The sequence below is a fragment of the Protobothrops mucrosquamatus genome, unplaced genomic scaffold, assembly GCF_001527695.2.
Source record: "Protobothrops mucrosquamatus isolate PMUCROS unplaced genomic scaffold, P.Mucros_1.0 scaffold20, whole genome shotgun sequence".
NCBI classification, from domain to species: domain Eukaryota; kingdom Metazoa; phylum Chordata; class Lepidosauria; order Squamata; family Viperidae; genus Protobothrops; species Protobothrops mucrosquamatus.
The window spans coordinates 3,000,709-3,017,801 of NW_015386405.1; positions in this window are offsets into that span (position 1 = coordinate 3,000,709).

The following is a 17,093-nucleotide window of genomic DNA, read 5'->3' on the forward strand; positions in this document are numbered from 1 at the left end:
GAAAGAATGACTGGCCAAAGGTCACCTAGCAGACATTGTGCCTAAGGTGGGAATGGAACTCACAGTCTCCTAGTTGCTAGCCTGATGCTTAAGCCACTAAACCAAATTGCCTGAGAAATACAACCAATTATCACTGTAATCTCTCCCCCCCCATTTCATAGGTATTTCCCCTCAGCAGTAATAGCAATAAAGTTATTAGCAATTCTACTGCTTTCTATCTACTTGGAGGTCATTTTTACAATTAACTGATTTGACTCCTTGTTAACTTTTACAGTTAACTGATTCAACTCCTTATTAGCTTATGTGTTAACTTATGTATTAATAAGTTAATTAACTTTTAACTTTTTAAAGAATAATCTCCTGTGCAGCTTCTCTTATATTTGAATTAATTTCATGTTGAATTCAAGCAAGACCTACCACAAATATCTTTGCAGTAGTTTTCAGGAAGCCATATGAACACACACACACACACATACACACACACACTTGATTCTGGTTGAAATCTATAAAGAGGTTCAAATACTTTAGAAGTTTCTGGGCTCTTCAGATATTTGTAAAACAATTTATATTCATTTACCCTTACATATGTACAGTTCCTATAGATTTTCCATATGAAGGAATACCACTGCCTGTACATCTAGATATTTGTTTGTTAAAAAAAAATACTGATGATGTGAAATCCCCTGTATCTCTAAGGCACAGTAAAAGGAATAGGGTTAAATTCTTAAGTGGAATGGTTAAGTACATTATTTCCAGTGATACTTATACAACTGAATTTTAGCATGCTCTTCCCATAGTCAATATATTGCACGTTTGTATTTCTGGATTCATAACTATTCTCTTTGGTTAAATATTCAATCCTCATTCTATTTCATGTGAGCATGTTTCCAGTCAAACAAAGTAGAATTCCCTTGTTATCCACTGCATTTTCAATGTCTCTTTTAGAGTCATGTTCAAGGAGACCTCTATCCCATCCATGGTCTCCATCCTATTTTCAAGTAAATGTCTTTGGATTATTATTTCTTTTTTAAATTGCTATTTAATCTGAGAATAGCTCTCCTAGACCAGGCTCATCTAGCAAGAATTCCTTCTCACATGCATCTAGGGAGAACACAAATAGGAGATCAAACCAGTCCTCCTCTCTCAATATTACTTCTGTACACCTAGGATATAATATGGATTTCCTCAGGCAGCATCGAGGCTTATCTAATGATAGACTTGTCCTTTCAGAATTCATCTAGTCCCCTTTTGAAATTATCTAAACTAGGAGCAGTGAACAGCATAGTAGCATATAGTCAGGCAGATTACATGTTGGGTGAGGAAATATTTCCTCTTATGAGTTCTACATCTTCTAGTAGTCAATTTCACTGGATAATATTAGCGGGTATTATGAAGATTAAGAAAATCAATTTACCATTCATTTTTTTAATGTAATGCCTAATTTTATCTATGCTAAACATCTCCTAAAAAGAGTACAGGCTCTTCTGAAAAGATGTTGAGACTCTAGAGAGTACAAAGAAGAGCAACAAAGATGATTAGGAGACTAAAGACTAAAAGCACATGATAAACAGCTGTGGGAACTGGATATGTCTAGTCTAATGAAGAGGACCAGGTATGAAGTGATAGCAGTGTTACAATATTTGAGGGACTCTCTGAAAGAATGGATCGACTTGTTCTCCAAAACACCTGAGGGTAGCCACGAAGTAATGGATGGAAGATTATAAAAGAGAGATCCAATCTACAATTAAGGAGAAAATTCCTGTCAGTAAAAAAAGAATACTGGTGGGATGGCTTACCTTCAGAAGTTATGGATGCTCCATCACTGGAGGTTTTTAAGAAGAGATTAGAGAGTCATTTGTCTGGAATGGTATAGAGTCTCTTGCTTGACTATGGGGTTAGACAAGGTCCCTTCCAACTCTTTATTCTTATTCTTTATTCTGTATTCTATTCCTATTGTTAAGAACAGAAGCAGCCAGGCTACTGTAAGAACACAATCAGCATTTGGAGAGAAAATCAAATACTGTTAAGGCTTTAAGATTTTACTTTGCATTTTATTAGAAAGATGGCATTCCTTTATGCTCCCTTGTACACTCATACAAATTGCATCACCTAGTTTCTGTAAACAGTTGTAAATAGGATAAAGAAATAACACGATAGTTGGGATTTCAGCTCTATGTAGAATTCATAAATTCCTATGCTTACAAATCCTCAAAAGGTAGGAGGGTTCGCTCCCCTATTTTTTATTTTTATTTTTGCCTTTTGTTAATTTGAAGCCTGAAAAGAAGATATTGTTGCTAGTGCATATCTTAAAGGAATGGCATGGTTTTTCAAGACTGAAGTGGAAATGTATATTAACTTGCAAGCTCAACTGCAGATTTTATCATAATTTTGAACTAAGAACTAACTGAAACTGCCAGTCCCATTGCTTTTTGGTTTAGTGGCCAATTTTGTTTTCAAATTCCTGAAACATCAAGAGTGTGATTATTGTAGCAGTTGTATGAAAAGGTGCTTCATAATTTGACCATTTGCACTGGGATGGATTTCCAGAAATCTATCAAAATTTCAGTTGCATCAGGCTATAGATTATGGAAATTAGAAAGAACGGAGGGAGAGAGGGAGGGAGGGAGGGAGGGAGGGAGGGAGGAAGGAAGGAAGGAAGGAAGGAAGGAAGGAAGGAAGGAAGGAAGGAGGCCATCCAATTTGTGCTTAGCAATGATCACCATAAATTTCACCATAAATGATCACCATAAATACATTTGATAGGAATTCAGTTACCTTCTTGTTTTACAATCTCAAGTAGTTAGCAATGCCAGGTAATATCCTAAACCCACCATAGATCCAGGAATGGGTTCAGCCTAAGACCTGCTATTTTATAAATCTGCATTTTGCCTTGGGTCTCTTAAAATTCCAGATAATCATTTCTATTTTTAAATAGGCAATCTTATATGTACTGTTCAAATAGAAAACTTCTCAGTTTCATTAAAACACATACATCCAAGCTATGATTTCAAGAATTGCATCCACAAAAGATCTATTCCCAAATGGTAATTTGACTCCACACTTGTTTCTTTTCGGAGCATGTTTTCAGGTTTTTGTGCATGCTTTCATCTCAGCCTAAGAAAGAACAAAAGAACCTAAAAAAACAAAACAAAAGAGAGATTGTGTATTTGATCTATTATCAACTAGAAATATTCTCCAAATTTTTTATCAAGAACTCCCTGTATCTATTGCAACCCTCATAAACAAAACTTTTGTCCATCTGAAGACATGGCTTATTATCTTTGTTTATTCCTTATGCTCCATCAGTTTGTGGAAATAATTTGATGGGAAAGAATACATGTAGCCCTTCAAAACTAATTGCTGCTAGTGTCATCTTAGTTTTTCCACTTGATTGTATTAATTAAATGATTAATATTCTATCTTTCCATCCACTCAAAGCAATTTATCTTTTTCATGCTATTGTTTATGTTGTTTGCAGCTAACTACATACCACTGATATTAGTAGCCACATTGTGCTTGATGTCTCTGACTGACCTTGTGAATTCAGTTGGATTCATCGTGGAATTAATAGATAGATAGATAGATAGATAGATAGATAGATAGATAGATAGATAGATAGATGTAACCATAAATATATTAATAAAAGACAATATAATTGATGAGATGTTCCTTGCCCAAACTATAAGGTCTAGTGCAGTGGTTCTCAACCTGTGGGTCAGGACCCCATTTGGGGTCGATCGACCATTTCATGGGGATCGGCAAGCAAGGCTGTCCGCCATTTTTTTTGTCTGCCATTTTTTCCCCTTTTCCGGCAGGTGCCTTACCTCCCTTGGGCTCGGCCAGCTGGTGGTCGGCCTGCTCTGTCTCTGCCGCTTGCCAGCTACGCCTCGGCCGGCGCAGGGGGAGGAACCACGCATGCGCGGCGCTCCCGGGCAGGGAAAGTCCTCGACTTACAACTGGTTGGGTAGTCCTCGACTTACGACCAGTTTAGTCCTCGACTTACGACCGGTTTAGTCCTCGACTTACGACCGGTTTAGTCCTCGACTTACGACCGGTTGGGGTCGTGGCATTAAAAAGGTTGAGAACCACTGGTCTAGTGGTTAGAGAAAAAGTATTCAAATACTAGAAACTAAAGAGCTGGGAAGAAACTATTCTTTTCTTTGAGAAATTTCTTCCTAACAAGAGAATGCTAGAATGCTTAAATAAATGTATTTTAGACACAGCTTCCTAAAAACTGTGATGTGTCTATGTGGCTATCTTTTTTTACCAACATCTCATTTTGTGAAACCTCTTTTTTGGACCTCAATACAATAGAATTCAAACCAAATTTCTATGGCAATTTACTTCATTTCATTAAAAAAAATACAAATTGACACCACTAGCATAATGTCTGCCATTTGTCACTGATGTTATTGCATAAGTGGCATAAACCACCATGATGACCCAATTTGTATTTAAAAGGTATTTGTGGAAAACACACACCCTTCCTCTGTGATAGTCCATTAAAATGAGTTTTTATTGAAATTCATTTGATCTCTGCCCATGGAACTGCACTCTTAATATATTCCTTGTCCTTTAAAGAATATTTATACTATCACATTAATACTGATTTAGATTTTACAAGTGGTAAGAGTCTTTTTAAAAAAATCATTGTTTTTCATATTCCTGCAGGGATGTTTAAAATGGTCGAGCTGAACAAAAGTCTTGGCACAAAGCTACAGATTTCTTCAGGACAAAGAGATGCATAGAGGCTAGTGGCAGCTGAGGAATTTGGTATGATGAATTTCTAGAGAGCACAAAGAGAAGAAAAAAGATATGATAAAAAATAATATGGCTAATATAAAACCATAAAGTAGCAATCACTTTAATTCACCAACTCTTTATTTTGTTATTGTTAGGTCTGTATGTCTCTCTATAAAAAGAGTATCTTACAATGTCTAGCTAGTGATTTTTTCCCCTTAAATTACCCACTTTCCATGGATACCAGTAATGCAATTAGTCTCCTATTTTTTGTAATATGCATCTCATTCTTTTCTCAGTAAAAGCTTTATTCAAGGATACAGTGAAGTTTAAATAAAAGTGAAGTGACATGAAATGCCTACCATTTTTACGGTAATAAAAGTTGGATTATATTACAACTTTTCCCCCTGCTCTGTTCTCATAAGCATTCTCATACAATAATGATTAAAGAGACAACTTCTGAAAGAGGTAGTTCCTGTTCTATCTGTGCCTTTACCATTTCTTTGCACTTGAAAAAAGAACATGTTACTACTCAAAGAAGTAAGGTATTTGGGGCAAGATAAATTTAAATGCTGAACATTTTCCTTTGGATTTCTAGAATGTGATCATCAGTTCAAAGGAATTATTATTAAAACAATACTACAAAATTTTGGAGAAATCACAAAGATAAGCAACCAGCCAGATTTCTCACAATCATTTTTTCCTTCAATTGTAATCTGGCTAGTCAATAAGAAATATCATCCAAACATTTCTTGAATCATAAGAGGGATAGGCAGATTAATGGCAGACTAAAAACAGTATTAAAAAAGATATGGGAATTGTAACTTCTAGGAAAGAGGATTGACTGCTCTACCTAAAGGAGAGGGGAGAGACCAGCAAGCAAATTATGGCACTACAGCCATGAGATACCACAACAGGGAAGGGAGAAAGGAGGAGAAATTTATAAAATAAGTTAACAAAGACAACTTAATCAGCAACAGAGTATTTTAGATTTTATATAAACCCTGTTTTGGAAGAAAAATCAGGTTCAGTTCCAAGCTGGGACTAAATAAAATGGAGGCTAAGAAGCTGGAAATAAAATGGAGGGTAAGATGCTGGAAATAAAATGGAAGCTGCTTAGGAAAGACGGTTCTTGTTTATAGATGAGCAGAACCAGCAACAGAATGCATTCTTGGACAGCTGACAAAATGGAGTTGAGAGTGGGTGGGTTTTTGTACCTTCTTTGGACATTGTATTTGAGATGTCTGTTGTGAAATATACTTTGACCTGTGCTTGAGTATGCCCTTTTGGTATTCTAATTATTGTTGCCTGAATCCCATTGTGGCTTGGAGGTCATATCCTGTCCTTAGCATTTGGGTGGGGGAATGTAAATTCTTAATCCCATCAGCTGTGGGGGCTGAAGGTGTTTTGTTTATGAATAGATTAGCCCAGTCTTTCTGAATAACCATTCAAAATCTTCTAATGAGTGGCCTTTTTGCTTGAGGCTTTTTCCTATAGCAGGAAGATTGGGGCTGCTTTTGTTAAGTTTTTTTTTCTCCATTTCTCCTTTAGGACAAATATTCTATCCTGCCTCTTTTAATATTCCTCAAAATATTTCATTTTCTGGGGGAGAGCAGGTGCTGACTTCCTACATCTGGTTAAATAGAAGAAACTTTGATTTTTTTTATTAATTCTGTGAGCTATGCCAGCTGTCTTCCTATTAATAATATTATTTGTGCAGGAGTCATACTTATAATTCTTTATAGCAATTATGAATTGTACTACAACATAGGAAGGCAGGGGATCAGAAAAAAACAGACAAATTTACTTCAGAAGTCAAGGTTCCGTGGAGGCAAATCCAAGATCCAGAAAATAAAGTTGAGTGATCTTGTACCATTTCAAAGTGCAATCAGTGGATTAGAAGCAACATATATTCAAGAATGTTGGACAGTCATTTGACAAAAAAGGTTTGATTCCCAAGCCCTTCTTTCATAGTCATGACTCTACCAATTTTCCCAAATCATATTTTTTGCTTTTGAGAAGCCTCATTGAACATCTCTGTTCTATGGTCTTCTTGCATGCTAGTGGACTGAGCAACTTTTGCTGATCAGGCTCTAACTAAGTGACAGCCTGCTGTTTTATTTCTGCAACAAGTAGTTAATTATCTCATTGCTCCAGATTTTAAGTCCATCTTCTTTCTGAATCTTATCAGCAAATTCCTGAAAACTCCCTGAGTTGCAAGGTCACAACTGTCTAGTTTTGCTCCTCTAATTCAGAATTTTGCTGAGCAGACAGCACATAACATACTGGTTTGGAGGCAGAAGCTAATGATTTCATACACTAGTTTAAATTGCAAAGTTATTTCTTCATACAGGAAAGAGAGGTCTAATGGCAGAAAGTTTCCCTTGCATACCCCAACATGTGGTTGATAAGTGCCAGAAAATTTTGATTTTTGATTTTGAAACAAAGATATGCTAGTCACTCTTGATAATTAACAATAAATTATTGTTATTGAGCTGAATAGTGAAAAAAATGTATAAAGCTCTTCTAAGTGTGAAAAATAAACAACTTATGAAATATGCCAAAAATGGTCAAATATAAGAATCCCTCATCCTTTAGTGTTTGATACCCTATTCATTCCATTTTCTAAAAACCTTAGAATGTTTCCCATTTCGTATTACAATTCAGATCAGTGCTCACTTCCAGCCCAGTTATCGTGGTGTGATGTTTCCACCTGTTTTAGACTAAATTGAGTTTCACAGAGAGATTTTTGGCATCTTTGATTCTTTTGGATAATTTTTATTCACACTGGGAGGAAAAAGACATTGAGCTAGGTGGCTTCTCCTTGTATTATTTAATCTCTATAAGGCCCGAAGGAGGTAATGAAAACTAAAACAGAACATTTTTGCATAGAACTTCACAAGTCCTGGAATAGCCTCCTTTCTCCATTCTGTGAGAATGCCTAGCCAAAGATAATTTGTCCCAGCTAGCTACCTAAGAAACTTAATGAATACTCTGAAAGCTTTTTGACAGGCAAGATTCAATTATTTATTATTTAGGCCAACAGAGGGCAGATACAATAATATGCCCTTGTCAAATGGGGGGGGGGGTTGAAGCTTGTCATTCATGTTTTACTCCATTTGCCCTTTCTACAAATATCCCTTTAAAATGTTAAGCCTGGCTTAATGAAGAGAAAACTCACTTTTTCTTGTCTAGTATGGTCCCTGAAGTATCCAGCAATTTATGTAATTTTCATTGTCCTTTGGAGACTGACAGTCTACATTCTCTTGTTTCTTCATGTCAAATATCTTGTTTATTTTTCTTATGCCTTGAATAAGATTAATCAATCTTTTAACTTTTAAATTTAATTGTAACCTTTTACTAGCTATTTTTTATTACTGAGATATTTTACTCAATTTTCTTTTGTAATTTTTATTTATTTCCTGTTCTTATTTGAGAACTTGCATTGCTCTTGTTATTTGGTCTCACTTATCTATCTATCTATCTATCTATCTATCTATCTATCTATCTATCTATCTATCTATCTATCTATCTATCTATCTATCTATCTATCATCTATCTATCTATCTATCTATCTATCTATCTATCATCATGTATCATCATCTGTAAATAAATGTAATATTATTTGTCTTCAGAAAACCATTGATTCTACATTATAACATGAAAATTTTCTTCCTTCTAACAAGTTGCCTCAATTATTCAGAAATCACAGATATGTAAAAAAATTAAAAACTAGGAAAAAAAGATTATTTACTTTAAGGTTTTAATTCAAATACCAACTGAGATAAAGTTCATAATGTGCATGCATTTTTCTTTTTGTTCACTCTTCCAGCTGTTCAAATTTATGTAGAGATTGCTTTTAAGCCAGGGATCCCCAATCCCTGGGCCAGGGCCCAATACTGTATTGTGGCCCATTCAGAACCGGGCTGCACAAGTGGCTGGCACACACCTACTACTCACACAGAACCATCCCCTCTCCCCCCCCCACACACTGGGCCACCAAGCCAGAAAGGTTGGGGACTGCTATTTTAGGGAATGACCCATTTTATATGTACCTCTAAAACAAAAATGATGTATAGTACTGTTGTTATATAACCTACCAACACTTGGAATAAGAGGACACTTACCTGAAAAAAAGAACTGAACTTTTTTTTCTCCATGCACTTTTTCTCAGAAATATTCTGAGATGATGAGTGGGTAGGATTGAAAGATGGATTCAGAGATTCCCTTTTGTTGTTTCCTGGCACTCTTTTCTTTCTCGTACAAACAAGAGACTGCAGGGAAGGGACAGATAATTCTTACTAAAAGTTGAAGTTGATCTCTTGCATAGAGTTTGAAATTAATCATACCACTGCAATTAACCCCAGAACCATTAGTGCCCACTTTGGCTTTAAGAAAGGGCAAATGAAGTCATTTTTGGCTGAAATTTGAGATTTATTTTAAGAGCTTCTTATTTTTTTCTTCATTCCAGTTTGGACAATAAAATGCAAGAGAGAAACATTCATTAAGCTTTGGCCTGATTAGTAATAGACTCTGTGGCATCAAAGATATGGCATCAAAATAATATTTTGCGTTCTTCAGGGTTTAGTATTTATTTACTGCCTATGAAAATCAATGAGAAATTGTAATTATTTTATTCATTAGTTTGTTGCTAAAAAATCAGTGATATGTTTTGATGGGGCTTTAGTGGGGACACAATATCCCAAAACTGTGTCTCACTTATTTTGGACATGCCATGCAGAAGAATTCACTGGAGAAAGCAATTAAAGTTGGTAAAGTTAGCGGTAAAAGGAAGGAAGGCCATCAAAGAACATCAACACTCATGGACACCATCAAAGCTGACACCAGCCAGAGCATAGAACAACTCAAAGAAGTAGTGCAAGATTGGAAGATGTGGAAAGACCTAGCCCATAGAAGCACCAAGAGTCAGACACAATTAAATGGACATCATCATCATCACAGATACACAAAGCAGAATTAGAAGGACCTACTCATGATCTAGAGACACCAGTCTGTATGTCTTTTGGAATGCATTTATAGCTCTTGTGCCTAATAAATCATAGTTTATAGCAGTGTTTCTGTTATATCAAACTATTGATACAAGTGTGTAATGTCAACATCCTGTAAATTCCATCATTCCATTCGAGGACAATTATGCATCTGGACCACGATGGCCAGGGACCCTGTGTTAGACCCAAGAAACAGTGGGTGGATTGCATAAAATGTGTGGGTGTCACCCCTGAACATGCCTTGGATCAAGCCAATTGCAGACAGATATACTGGCAAGCGGTCCTCACCCTAGTGTGGGAATAATGCTAGAAAGAAGAGGTGGGGAAAGCAGGATTTACTTAATGACCACATGAGTCACTTGACAACAGTGTGATTTGCTTAACGACCATGGCAAAAAAGGTTGGAAATTGGATGCAGTCACGTGATACCTGAACTTAATGACTTAACCATGAATTTTCTGATCCCAACTGTGGTTGTAAGTCAAAGATTACTGTATCTATATATGAGAATTACTTTACTTTCAGGACAAAATGCAGCAACAAAAGTTTAAATACCGTACATGACTGTGTTTGCCTTATGAATAACTTGCGGTATTGAGATTGTCCTTGTTTTAGGAAGAGAAATGAGCTTGTACATAATTGCAGGTGACCCCACAATGACAGATGTGGAACTCCCCATTGTGTGCCTGGTTTCTAGGTAAAGAAGCACCAGAAAACAATTATTCTATGTTATAGCTGAAAAGGATAATACATTTTAACTCTTCACTCAATTTACAGTAGTCGAGAACATTAAAGTTTAAGTAACTTGTGCTGCTCAGTGGCAACTTTATTATCAGCTTTGTTTAAGGCCAGTCTTTGGGCAGATATCTATTCCTTTATTTTAACAACCTAGTAAGTTTGCAACTATTTATAAGGAATGAATCTCAATATATACAGTGGATAGATGAATGTTCATGATGTAATACATGAAATGAAATGCATCTTTAAATCTACAGTTTCACAATATACGATTAATTACAAAATACATGTAGTCTATTGCACTTCCAGTTGGTTCAGCATAATGTTTATTGAGACACATATTCCCATCTGTCTTGATAAGAAGGGGGACTTGATTCTTGCTGTAGAATTTATTTATTTTTAATTGCCACACAGAACTAGCAATGCACAGCAGTATTTTGTGTACAAATTCTTTGGGATTGGATCCTATATCAGTGTTATTTGGGAATTGTTTCTACACAGCAAATATACTGCTTGCATTTCAGATTTCCACTTCAGCCTGAACTGTTCTTCTGATAATATGACCATTGGCTCTCATTATTTTAAGCAAGCAAACCAGCCATCAGAACAGATTATCTTATTGTGCCTTATAAAAAATAGTATGTTCTTAAAGGGAAGTGTGTAGTGGGGTGCCCCAGGGCTCTGTTCTGGGCCCAGTGCTCTTCAGCATCTTCATCAATTATTTAGATGAGGGGATAGATTGGGAACTCATCAAATTTGCAGATGACACCAAGCTGGCAGGAATATCCAACACTCCAGAAGATAGGCTTAAGATACATGAGGATCTTGACAGACTTGAACATTGGGTGCTATCTAACAAAATGAAATTCAATGGTGAAAAAAGTAAGTTTCTACATTGAGGCAAGAAAGACCAAATGCACAGGTACAGTATAGGCGATACCTGACACAATAGTAACAACTGTGAGAGGGATCTCAGAGTCCTAGTGGACAATCACTTAAATATGAGCCAGCAGTGTGCTGCAGCTGCCAAAAAAGCCAACACAGTGCTAGGCTGCATTAACAGAGTGATAGACTCAAGATCATGTGAAGTGTTAATACCACTTTACAAACTAGTTCAATGAAGAGAAGGACTAGGGGGTGACATGATAGCTGTGTTCCAATATCTCAGGGGGTGCCACAAAGAAGAGGGAGTCAAGCTATTCACCAAAGCACCTGAAGGCAAGACAAGAAGCATTGGATGGAAACTAACCAAAGAGAGAAGCAACCTAGAACTAAGGAGAAATTTCCTGACAGCTGGAACAATTAATCAGTGGAACAACCTGCCTCCAGAAGCAGTGAATGCTCCAACACTGGAAGTTTTTAAGAAGAGACTGCACAGCCATTTGTCTGAAATGGTATAGGGTTTCCTGCCTAAGCAGGGGGTTGGACTAGATGACCTCCAAGGTCACTTCCAACTTTATTATTATTATTATTAAAGGAGGTGAATGTCAACCCACAGCTTAATGTTGGAATAAAAACACTGTAGTGTCTTTCAATTTTCAAGGCACTTAAATTCCATTTGCACATTGCACTTTGCCATGTTGAAACAGCTTCTGTTTTCACTCATTGTTAGCATCTCATCAGGATATTCTTGAAACTATGCTGAATGGTTAATGCTACGTTTAGCATTGTGCATCAGATTTAGACATGAAGCCTTTTCAGTGGAAGTTAGTGGCTCTAGGGGTAAAACAGGATTATCTGTGAAGATATCAAATGGAAACCCCATCAGAAATTTGATGCTGGAAGACTGTTGCAAAAAGGAAAAAGAAAAAAAAATAACTCAAGACAAAGCAATTGAGTTTAGGAAAGTACTTAACTTTTCGTTTTCTCATGTGGCAGATGGAAGGAAATGTGTTGAATAATAGGTCTATGTTCTTTTCTTTTTTATTTTGTAGCAGTAGTGAACAATTTTTTAATAGAACTTGATTACATTTCAGAAAAGTACAGGCAGTCCTCGTCTTATGGCCACAACTGAGCCCAAAATTCATGTTGTTAAGTGAGACATTTTTAAGTGAGTTATGCCCAATTTTTATTATTTTTCTTGCCCAAGTTGTCCAGTGAATCACTGCAGTTAAATTAGTATCACAGTTGTTAAGTGTGTCTGGCTTCCACATTGAATTTGCTTGTCAGAAGGTCAAAAAAAATGATCACATAACCCCTGTACACTGCAATTGTCATAAATATGAATTAGTTGCCAAGTGTCTGAATTTTTATCATCTGACCACGGAGAGGTGGCAACAGTTATAAGTGTGCAAAATGGTCATAAGTCACTTTTTTCAGCGCCATTGTAATTTCAAATGGTCACTGACTGAACTGTTGTAAATTGAGAACTACATGTATAAATAAAAAAAAGCAGAGAAAAACAGGAAAAGGGGAAAGGGGTTGGGAGAAAGCAAAACTATGGAGGGTGTCACCCCTTCCTGTTCTATTCTTTTAAAGAAACTTCTGGGTACATGAATTAAAATACAGTGTGGAAATCCCATCCCAGTGATGGCAAAACTTTTAGAGACCCAGTGCCCAAACTGCAACCCAAAACCCACTGGTGCCGGGTGGGCATGGCCACGGTGGTCATCGCAGACTGGGTGGGCAGGGCCAGGGCGGCAGGGGCCAGTCCCTCACCATCTCCGGGGCATGGCATGCGTGCCCACAGAAAGGGCTCTGAGTGCCGCCTCTGGCACGTGTGCCATAGGTTCGCCACCACTGTCCTATCCTATCGTTCCATCCCCCTGCCATCAGAACTGCTGAAGCTTCTTGGATGAGAAGCAAAATGTTTTCTTCTTCTTCCTTAAGGAAGAAACAGTCCAGTTGTCTTCGAACAAAAAAGCACCTTTGAGATCCCTTCCTATTAATATTCTCTGTTTTCTTGGTCCTAATTTGCCTTTGCAGTGGCATTTATTCCTTCTTTTATAAGATAAGATAACCTTTATTGTCATTTTTCACTATGAGCACACTGGCCCACATCAAAATGAAATTCTGTTGCCTCTCTCAAAAGAAAGTATATATCTACCCATACACATGTATAACATACATATACTCATGCTATATACATATACATATACACACATATAAATACTAATCACTGTCCATTTTGAATACATAGCAGAAAGAGGAAACTTGAGAGTTCACAAGGTTGATACTGTATGGAACAAAACTATGGCTGAATCTGGATATTCTGCTTTGGATACCACGGAGCCTCTCCCCAGAGGTTTACAAGGAAAACATGTCGTGAAGAGGATGTGTAGTGTCCCAAGCAATCCTGCGGACCCTGTTCAAGCAATGCTTATATGCTATGTCCTGGATGGAAGGGAGAGAACTGCCAATAATCTTTTCTGCCATCCTCACCACTCTCTGCACCGCCTTCCTGTCTGAAGCAGTCATGCTTCCAAACCAGACTGTAATGCAGTATGACAGGATGCTCTCGATCGTCCCTCTGTAGAAAGTGGTAAGGACAGGGGAAGGAAGATGTGCTTTTCTCATGCAATGCAGAAAATGCAGATGTTGCTGTGTCTGCTTCACCAGTGTCTTACTGTTGAGGGACAAAGCTAGTGTACTCAGCTGCATACCCAGAAACTTGTTGCTGCTAACCACCTCCACAGGAGAATTATTATTGCACAGAGCTGCATGATTGTGTCTGCCTTTTCTGAAATTGACAATGATTTCTTTAATTTTTCCTACATTTAAAATGAGGCTGTTTTTATTACAGCAGTTCACCAAGTTCTACTTCCTTCCGATAGGTATAGTATGCAGTAAGCATGTTTATTTGTGTCTTGTCAATTTTTGTCTTCTTATTAAAATTATTTAGACAATTCTGTGTCTGCTCTTTTTGGTGTATAGATTTTGGATATATCTTATTTTATACACAAGAGTGGTGTAATATATACAGACAAGCTTACCATTAATAATGTAATTTAATTTAATTTGTTAATTACCAAATTATTTAGCAGTACAATGCAGTGCCTGGATGTGGAGTGAAAGAGATTCTCAGAAGTGTTGCTGAGGATATGTACATAAAAATGTATTATATTAAAGAAAATTATTTGCCGTGTTGAATTTTAAAAAATAAAGGAAGGTTATATAAATCAAATTAATACTATGAAACTGGAAAAAGATAAGCATTTTAGAAGAAATGCACATGAAAAAAACACATTTCCCTCATCTCCCTTTTTTTTATTTTATAAATTTGCAACAAGTATAAGCTGCTACTATGCTGTTGTTAAACTGCATGAATAGTTCACAAATAGTTACTCATAAATAGAGCCCGTGTGTTGTAGTGGTTATTGTGCTGGTATAGAAACCAGGAGATTGTGAGTTCTAGTCCTGCTTTAAGCATGAAAAAGCAGCTGGGTGACTTTGGGCCAGTCATTCACTCTCAGCCCAACTCACTTCACAGGTTTGTTGTTGCAGAGAAACTAGGAGAGGAAGGAGTATTATGTATGTTCACCACCTTTAATAAAGGTGGGATAAAAATCTAATAGATAAATACACCTACTGATAAGTTTTTCCATGTTACAAATTTTAATTTTATTTCTTAATTTTATTTAAGCAACTAAAATATTGAAGGCCTGGTGACTAAAACATATGAAGAATGGTTGCAGGAACTGGGTTTGGCTAGTCTAGAGAAAAGAAGGACTAGGGGTGACATGATAGCAGCATTCCAGTATTTGAAGTGCTGCCACAAAGAAGAGGGATCAACTTATTCTCCAAATCACCTGAAGGCAGGACAAGATGCAATGGATGGAAACTAATCAAGGAGAGATCCAATCTAGAAATAAAGAGAAATTTCCTGATAGAACAATTAAGCAGTGGAACAGCTTGCCTTCAGAAGTTGTGGGTGCTTCATCAATGGAAGTTTTTAAGAAGAAACTGGAGTCATTTGTCCAGAATAGTATAGGGCAGTGGTGGTGAACCTATAGCACGGGTGCCAGAGGCGGCACTCAGAGCCCTCTCTGTGGGCACGCGCGCCATCGCCCCAGTCCTAGGCCTTCAGCTGGGTTTTATAAAACCTTTTCGCTTTAGGCCTCTGCCGCCGTGTACAAAAAAAAAAGGTTCAATCAGTCAATTTCAACTTCTCGCGGGAAAAAAGATCTTGCAAAGTTGGAATTGATTGATTGAACTTTTTAGTCCCACCCAGTCTGCTGTTACCACCACAGCTACGCTCACCCAATGGGCCACACCCACCCAATGGGCTATACCCACCCGGCACCCGACGATGCATGTGGGTTTTGGGTTACAGTTTGGGCACTCAGTCTCTAAAAGGTTCGCCATCACTGGTATAGGGTCTCCTACTTGAGCAGTAGGTTGGACTAGAAGAACTCCAAAGTCCCTTCCAGCTCTGATTAATTATTCATCTGCTTATTATATTTCAGGTATATTATCAGTTTCAAGATTTCATTTGTTTTAGTCAAACTTCTTTTCTAAAATAAATACTAAATCTTCAGCCCTTGATCATTACTGCATAATCAAAAGAAAAATATCTTCAATCTCATTTTCCCCTATTGAATTATTCTCTTTATACTTTTGATTTTCCATAGCCTATTTTTTATTTCTGCCTTTGAGAGGCTTTTAAAATTTGCCCCTGATGCTTCACTAAAATGACCCACTTGCCAGGGGCATTCATATCAGCTTCTCAATCTCCTTAGAGTTTTGCTAAAGCAAAGCAAAGAAAATACAAAACAGAACACCCATTCTTTTTATGCTTTGATTTGTCACAAATAATAAAGAGAATCTTAATATAATGATTCTTCAAAGGCCAATTTAAAAATAAGAAGAAAACGCTTTAAAGAGGAACCCAAATTATCTAAAAATCAAGAAGTTTCTTAAAGTGCTCCTTCCAGCTTTTGTTCTAAGTGATTCACTTAGAAAAAGCGAAAAAGATGGAGTAGCAGCTGTTGTAATACTACTAGTAATATGGTAATCTGTGAGGAAAATTCATTGCCAGCTTAACAAATAATAGTTTTTCCTCTAATTTTATTCTTCATATGGGTTATAAGCTACATATGATTGAAGTTAAGGATCCATCAATGGGGGGAAAAGATGAACTGGTAAAAATGGTTATAGAGACTGTTTATGTTGAACATTTCATGCAGTTAAAATGATAAAGCAAGTTTGTCTCACAGACTGAGGAACAATGGTCACATTAGCTGCTAAAATTGATTTATTAGTTTAAAAAAGTACAGCTTTGTGTTTATGTTTAATTTTATTTTATCTTGCCTGCAAACTATGAAACACAATCTCTCTATTTATCCTGGTCTTCTGTCAGAAGTAATGTTCTATCCAAGCTAGCTAAACCAAAATCTAACTTCCAGTTCAAACAGGCCTGCATCACATGTAAGTCACTCTTGAATATAGCCAAATAAATCATGAATAATTGTTCACAATGAATTTTAAAACAGGGTTGCTCCCTATACAAGAACACAACAATACGGAAGAGACTTTTTCAGTTATCAGATAAATGACCATGCATGTCTGTTTATTTGACTCAGCAACACAACTTTTGCAGATACTTCATGACATGATTGTCTTCAACACTGCAGCCTCTCTGCCAATCAAAATGTCAGAGTGTGTCCG